The following is an 8192-nucleotide window of genomic DNA, read 5'->3' as shown; positions in this document are numbered from 1 at the left end:
AAAAACTGCAGGCACTCTGCAAATTAATTAGGCCTCATAGCAGCCCTGGGAAGTAGTATCCCCTACCGATCTGTTGTAGCAATTGAGAGGGTATAGGTGGGGAAAGAGCAAGACTTGTCCTGGACTTTATATGAAGTCACTGGGAGAGCTGTGTATAGAAACTGGAGCTCTGATTCACACTCCCCTGCAGTCTGACTATAAGGCAACATTGCTCTATACAGTGCAAAGAAGTACAGTGGGTTTAGAAGATCAAGAAGAAAATTTCTCAGTAATAAAATATCAGTACCAATTATTAGTTTTCAGTCTGGGTTCTGGAAATCAGCTTCTGTATAAACAGAGAAAAAAAAGTGCCCTGCTTGTCAGTGTCACTGGGCATACACAGCTAAATCTCAGCTTAAATCTAGGCACCTCAGTATGAATTTAGATGTCTGGCTGACAGCATCTGGGTTTCCAACTGTCATCATTTCAGCATTATAGGTAATGGAAACCATGTTCCTGGTTGTTATTTGGTGTAAAGTCGATCTGTTTGTGAGATGTTTGGGCTATGGTTAAGGTGTAATACATCTACGTTAGAGTCATAGAATCACATCATAGGACCATGTTATGTTGTAAAAATATGCTGTTGACAGAGAGACAGACTGATGAGGGGAACTCCTAATCAGATGCAGCTTGAGAGGCCATCACCTAAGGGTGACAAAGGTCCATGGAAGCATTAGAAAGTTTTCCTTGCACCAGCACTGGAACCTGAATTATTCTGTAAGGACAGGCTCATCCCTGTAGTGTGTGGCAGGAACATCTCACTCACCTAGATTAGCCACTACAGGATTTAAATGAACATACATACAAGTGCATCTTATCAGCCCTATTAAATACTTTTGAAATAAGGTCAAAAGGTTCATTGGAAAGAATGGAAAAGTTTCTCTCTGCCTCTTACCCTGATTTCCTTAACATTTAGGTAAAATTATTGGGAAGGATGCAAAAAATCAGTTGATTTTCCTCACCGAGTCCAGATTTAAAATATGCCTCCCCAGGAAAGCTGTGTATTGCACATTCCCAGCTCAGTACTTGTTCTAGGCAGATTTTCATATCACACAGTGTAAATGGGTTGAATTAAATTTAGTAGGGCAGGGCAGGGTAGCAAAGTTCAACTTGTAGTTTTGCTCTGTCCCCAAATTTGCAGGTTTTGCAGATCAAGGTGTCTTTAATTCCCTTTGTCAGTCATTCATGTGGACTGGTAAATGGAGCAAAGTAGTAAAATCTGGCAGGGGAGACACCGTGATCAGGCAGATGATTATCCCAGGGTGAGGCTCATACCCTGCACTCTGGATGTGTTGACCTCTGTGATTTTCCCAAATGCGGGAAACTCGACTGCTACGGCTGAACCCAGGACAGATAAGAGAGTTCATCCAGGCTAAGGATCACAGCTTATTCACTCCCTGTTGCACAGCGGCTGTAGACAACTGCAACCCAGAATACTTTTAAAGGTCATTCTACTCATTACAATAGTCAGAGTTTTCCATTAGCCATGCAAGACTACGCCACCTTAGGCCTTTTGACGTATCTGAGTCTACTGGTAAAACTAGAAAGTAAAATTTACTTAACTGATAGGTACACTGCTAATCTCAATAACCCAATTTGGAAGTGGCAGATCAACTGAGGAAAAGTTAGCATTAGCTCACAAAACCACTTATTAATTACCTGCTTCCAAAGGGCAAAGACAAAGCATTTTGGCAAAAGAATTAATGTAAGTTAGATTAGGGTTACAAGGCACTACGGGAATTACTTGTCAGCTACAAGTAAAAGAGAAAATATCTATTTTACTGAAGTCCAGAGATGTCCCTATTTTGTTTTTTGTTTTGTTGTGTTTGTTTTGGTTTGTTCTGTTTTTTTCCTGAAAAACAAATAAATGCCTGTATTATTTATATCACACAAAATTAAGTAGCGAGGTTCTCACATTGTTTAGAAGGGGGAAAATCCTTCTAAACCCCCCTGCTTGCTGTATGCTCCAAGCTCAGAGGGAAACAGGAGCACAGTGAGTGGAAGGAAAATAAAGAGGGAAACAGAGAACAGAGAAACAGAGAAACAGAGAATGTTTAACATTCAGAATTTGTCCACAGCTGATAATTTATTGGAACTCATCTGTAACAAGGCCTGGCACTGATTTATAAGTTGATTTGAAAAATAAATAAAAGTGATAGAAACCTGCATTTGGTTTTAATGATAGACTGTTGCAGCATGAAGAGTAAGGATATGAAACATTGCAAGGAAATTAGATATTATGCCCTGAAGACAACTGCAGCTACCAGCCCATTAATTGTTAGATATTTATTATTAAAAATTTCTTTTCATGAGTGACTGCAGAATATTTGCTCTCTTAAAGCTGTTGAGTTCTGACATGAATGAAGCGTATGAAGCTCATTTTTTTTCCCTCTGCGTGCGCGTGTGTATGTGTTTGTGGAGCTGAGAAGGTATCTGACCCAAAAATGTGATGAATCTTTCCTGCACAAACACAAACACACAAGCACTGCCTCTGAATTGATACTGCACAGGATAATGAATGCTGGGAAGTTTGTTACTGTTCTGAATATCAATACCAGGTGGCTTGACAGTGCTCAGAAACAAGTCTCTGTGGAAGCAGAGAGGGTCCGGCTCTGTTCCCAGTGAGATGAACAGCATAGAATCATACAATAGTTAGGGTTGGAAAGGACCTTAAGATCATCAAGTTCCAAGCCCCCTGCCATGGGCAGCTCCAAAGAGCTCTGACTATTTGCACGGGGAGTGTCTCATCTCCTGTGTGCTCCTAGAGCTTAACCACTTATACACAAAGTGCTGCAGAAAGAGATTATGTAACAAGTGAAAACCAGCAGCGTATATTTGACAAACGAAAAAGAAGACAAGGAAAAATACTCTTTTTAAGAGTGTTCTAAAGCTCTTGACAAACTGAGGCATTATATCATGCCTTAAAAATACAGAGGAAATTCAGTCAGTTTCTGAAATGTGTTCACAGAAAGGCAAGACCACCTAGTACGTCCTCCTCCTTCTCCAACCTCAACTTACAAAATAGCCAACATTGCTGATCTTTTGAGGAAGCAATATCCAGGGGAAAGAGCACGCATAAGACTGATGCACATAAGGGAGGGTGTGGGAAGCTGTGTACCAACTGACCTGCTGAGTGATTGTGGGTGCTGACCTGCCTGTAGAAATACAGAGTAAGGTGTCCTTTCTTTTAAAAGCACTTTGTGGACAACTAATACAAATAAGAAAGAGGCAGAGAGAGAAAAACATGTTTTATTATTTACATTTTTATTATTACATGGTTGTTATGTAGCATTAGTATCTAGAGTCACAATGATTTACCTGTCTCAGATTTTGCTGTGAATTAGTAAAAGCAGTTATAATAATTAAGTATGATAATAATGTGGCTACAGAAACCTAATGGAGGGAGATCAGATTTAAAATCCTTGTTACTTGAATTGTCTGAGGCAATTGTTACCATCATGAGTTTGTATAGTGCTTAGGTCATGTTCCTCTTTTCTCTTTCAAGTTGCATAAAGCAGCTTATCCTCATCTCTCCAGCCTCATTTTACTTGGAAAAAATACATCTTTAAGGCCACACGCACTATACAAATGAAGTTTTCAAAAGCAGGGATGTATTCAGCTCACAGTAACAGGTATCTGGTACTTCATCTGTCCTTGGGATGTGAACATTTATTCCTCCATAATGAAATATAGCTTACAGTCTACATAACTGTTATTTCCTCATAGCTATTTATTTGGTGTTTCTAACAAAGAAAAAATATGGGAGGCCACATAATTCCTTTTCAGAACATGGATTTAAAACAGAGGAACATTTTTATGCACTACAAAGAAGACAGGCAGCTATTAAAAAAGATTCACAGTTATAGGCAAATATATTAATGGTGGGGTTAGCAACTGAAATGAGAATTTAAAACCTGCCTTAACCTAATCCCTCATTAAGATAATTTATTCCCACCCTCAAGGTCTCACATCACAGCTAGCACTAGGCAAATAATTAGTAACAAACAATTCATTTGATCAATTTTAGCTGCCTTTTTTTTTTAATGAATTGTCAGCCAATGCAGTACAATTTTCTCAAATATACTTATAATTCAACATTATTTGCCAGTTTTTGTGACAAATTTGTAGCCTGCTTTTTATCCAGGAGGAGCTGGGTGCTCAGCGGTAGCTAGCCAAGGTATTTTGAGTGGATGCAGAAGTCACATGGCATAACTGTGCTCTCTGCCTGGGAAGTGGAATGTACAAAACAATTTTACTTTGTGAATATTCCTGCTTTCAGGGTTTGAACATTACCTCCCCTAAATAAAGTTGAGCATAAGAACATTTCAATCCATAACTCACAGATGAGGATGGGAGTGCTTTGCTTTGGGGTCATGTGTCCCAAGAGACTCACAGCTCCCTTTGTAGCTAGGTGGGAAAGGGACCCAATTCTGACTGGCTGCCCCGAGAGAGCATCCTGGCATAGAGAAGGCTGCAAATCTGTGTGCTAATTAAGGTAGCCTTAGGAAGTTACCAAATCAGAAGCATTTCCTGATGAATCTCCAGCAAGTATCCAAACATGTGCTGACTAAGCTCATTGCTCAGCTGCCCTTTTGCCTGCTGTGAAGAAACCAGTGGGAGTCTCCTTAGGAAATGTGAAATCCAGAGGACTAAAAGGCTATGAAATGAATTGGGGTCTCTGACACAGCCCTATCTGGGCCACCTCAGCAGCCCTGGAAGGTATTTTCAAACTACATTTTTCATGTTTTATCAGCCAGAACAAGAGCAGTTATCAAGCTAATGAAATTCTTACATCTCTGTCAGCTGATGGGAATAAAGCCGTGCAATATGATTTCCTAAAACAGCAGCATAAAGCTACTGACCAGAAGTACAACCTATAAAACAAAGGAGCAGAAATACAGCAATCCAGCAGTTATGGTATACAGACACCAGGCTGGGATCCAGCAGGCCCATGTTTAGAGCCACCCTGCACGGCATTCCTATGTCAGCTGTCCTTCCTTCTTTATTGTGAAATGGGGAGAAATGATTTGTCATTTTTCAGGTGCAGCTGTCTGCCTGTTGGTTCTGTTTGTTTTCTATGAGAATGACTTTGTACTACAGGGCTGTTTGAGAACCAGCAAGGCAGAGATAGGTATGTGTTATTACCCCGGCACTAACAGTGACAGCTAGGCAGTTCAGATATTCTCCCTAACAAAATACTGTAAATACAGGAAATTCAATTAAAGTTACACTTAGTAGACAACAGAGAACAAAGCAGAGAACGTAACTAAAGCTCTCTGACTCAATTCAGCCCTGTAGAGACACAAAGCTATGACTATTCAGTGGAAGAAAGGCATTTTAGGTCCTCAAATTAAGCACTTTTAAAACAATGCTATACATTTTCTTCCAATGTTTTATCCTTTCTATGTCTGAATCAAGGAGAAAAAAGGTGTTGGGGATCTGGGAGAGGAGGGAAGGCAAAGTGGCAAACTGTACTGCTCTGGCTGGGGATGGCTACAGCTTCTCCATAGAATTTCTGTTCTGTGCATTACATTATCAAAACCTGAACTTTTAATTTAGCTTAAGACTTTCCTTAGGACAAACCATTAAAAATTTGTTCCATGAATACCAATTAAGAAACTCAAATAAAATACTAGCATTCAATATTCCTAATGAAGACCATTGAGAAGCTTCCCCTACCCCCAGGCAGTCCCTTACTCCAAAAAAGTCTAGATCAAGAGCAAAGAAAAACAGGTCAGTATTTCGACATTTTTTCCCCTCCAGAGGTGATTTTCAGTGGCCATATCTCTACAGGATGGGTTAGACAGGACCCAGTACTTCTTCACATCGAATATGCACTCTTGACCTCCTCCTACATGCCACCCCAGCCTTACTTTTGAGGAGTAACAGAAGTGTAAAGAACAGATTGTCAGGTATTGGTGCTCCAGCTAAACTGCTGGGGAAATACGGAGGATAAAACTGAGCAGAATAATTTGTAAATGTGCTGATTCAATTTCATTCTGTAAAACTGATAGGAAGCAGTGCACATTTTATAGAAAAGCTACATAGAAGATGAAATTCTATTATTTCTACTAGTTACAAAAATGCCCAAGTATTATATATATGCATTGTGCAGTATTGTGGGATAGTGTGTGTCCATCTTTCCTTCCTCATATTTGAACTTACTATATAAATTTTTACCACCTCTGGCAACATTACAGTCTTCTCAAGAAAAAGAGACTGAAAGAGACTCTAGCAGCCAAAAAGACTGGTCTGGTAAGCAGACCACTGAATAAGTCTCCTGTTCCAGCACTTATATCAATGTAGTTTCTTCATTCTTTTGACTTTTTAACAGTAGTGTTAACTAAAAAATATAACATCTTGTCTCAGATCAAACTGTTCTTCCTTGGGTTTTGATTGTATGGAGAAACTTCTGCCTCTCCTATGACCAAGTTGGGTCTGTTCAGCCTGGAGAAGAGAAGGCTGCGTGGAGACCTCATAGCAGCCTTCCAATATCTGAAGGGGGCATATAAGGATGCTGGGGAGGCACTCTTCATTAGGGACTGTAGTGGTAGGACAGGGGGTAATGGGTTAAAACTTAAACAGGGGAAGTTTTAACAGTGGATATAAGGAGGAAATTCTTTCCTGTTAGGGTGGTGAGGCACTGGAATGGGTTGCCCAGGGAGGTTGTGAATGCTTCATTCCTGGCAGTGTTCAAGGCCAGGTTGGACGAGGCCTTGGGTGATATGGTTTAGAGCAAGGTGTCCCTGCCCATGGCAGCGGGGTTGGGACTTGATGATCTTAAGGTCCTTTCCAACCCTAACTATTCTATGATTCTATGATTCTATGAAAATGTTCTCTACACTTTCCCTAAGGAAATCTGCCCTCAATGCAAGCCAAATGCTATGCATGTAACTGCTTCAGTTTGGCTGTTGAATTTGAACGAGTTTAAATTGCAGAAACTCAGCCCCAGGGAGGAACTGGTTGCAGTAATCTGTATGCTTTGCTTTTCAAGATTTTCTACAATTCTCTACTTGTATCCACAATTTCTTAAAAAAATTATTATTGTTAGCTATTCTGCATAAGCCCCTAATTTCATGCGTATTAAACAGATGAGCTCATAGTAGTCTCCCGTCCTCCATTTACAAGGAGAGTGCTCAGTACTTTCTTCAGGAAAGACAGGGGAAGCACTAGCTCCTCTGTTTCAACAAGACACCCCAAAGAGGTGAGATTTTGTTATTCTGATGATTCTGTTCTCCTCTGAATTGTAGCAGTTACAGTCTTATTGTAGTGAGGTAACAATAGATCTGCAGTCCGTGCTGCTCACACGTCAATAGGCTTTATGCTACATTGTGCATTGTACTTTGTTCAATAGGATTTGTATGAATTTGTAGTTATTGCAGTTCTTGCAACCTAACAATATAGATTTTTATAGACAACTGTGGTGAAACAGGGAGTCATGACTGAACAGAATTTTATTAATCCATTGTTTAAAAAACAATCTGCACTAGTGTCAGCCACAGACTTCTGAGTAACAAATCCAAGCAAATCACTTGGTTTGCTTTAGGATACCAGCATTCCAGAGGCAAACAGACTAAACTGGCTCAAAAGGATAATGGAAAAATTAAAGCTATGAACACTCAATATGGTCATAGGTGTCATAGTGAGAGAAGTATAAAATGATAGAAAAAATACTTGTACAGTATAGAACTAGTGACTGGGATGCTAGGTTTTTAACTGGTATTCTCCAGTTAGACTACAGGAATTAAAAAAAAAACCCAAGAAAAACAACAAAAATGTGAGGACAGAAAAGCAAATACTGTGATCAAACCATAAACAATCCAGAGTGGGTTGCTCCTCTGACTAGAATGAACAACGTTCTCGAAAAGGTCCACATCCTCATGTAGCTACCTCAGCTCTTTTTCGGTTGTTGCCTTACAGCATCCACAGGTAGAAAAATTCAGGGGGTTTGCGAGAAACAACAGAGGTAATGGATGTACTGCAAGCCCTGTACTCCCTGCTGTGGCAATTTGGAGAGATGATGCATTATGCACCATCTTATTTGCTCTTGTGATAAGCTTCAGACATGTACCATTATTTACTACATGAGGCTGAGAAAATAACACAGGTTACCAATTCTGTTGGAGAGAGATTACAATAATAGAAATGAACAC

At 39.9% G+C, this 8192-nt stretch overlaps 1 pseudogene; it reads left to right on the top strand.

Moving 5' to 3' along the window:
• Positions 1–1253: 1253 nt before the first annotated feature.
• On the top strand, positions 1254–1375 carry LOC133208669 (U1 spliceosomal RNA; annotated as a pseudogene).
• Positions 1376–8192: the final 6817 nt, after the last annotated feature.

This window comes from Neopsephotus bourkii, unplaced genomic scaffold (assembly GCF_033783945.1).
Source record: "Neopsephotus bourkii isolate Nb327-2 ecotype Australia unplaced genomic scaffold, CSIRO-AGI_Nbou_v1 NB_272, whole genome shotgun sequence".
Taxonomy (NCBI): Eukaryota; Metazoa; Chordata; class Aves; order Psittaciformes; family Psittacidae; genus Neopsephotus; species Neopsephotus bourkii.
This window is presented reverse-complemented; position numbering and strand designations above follow the sequence as displayed.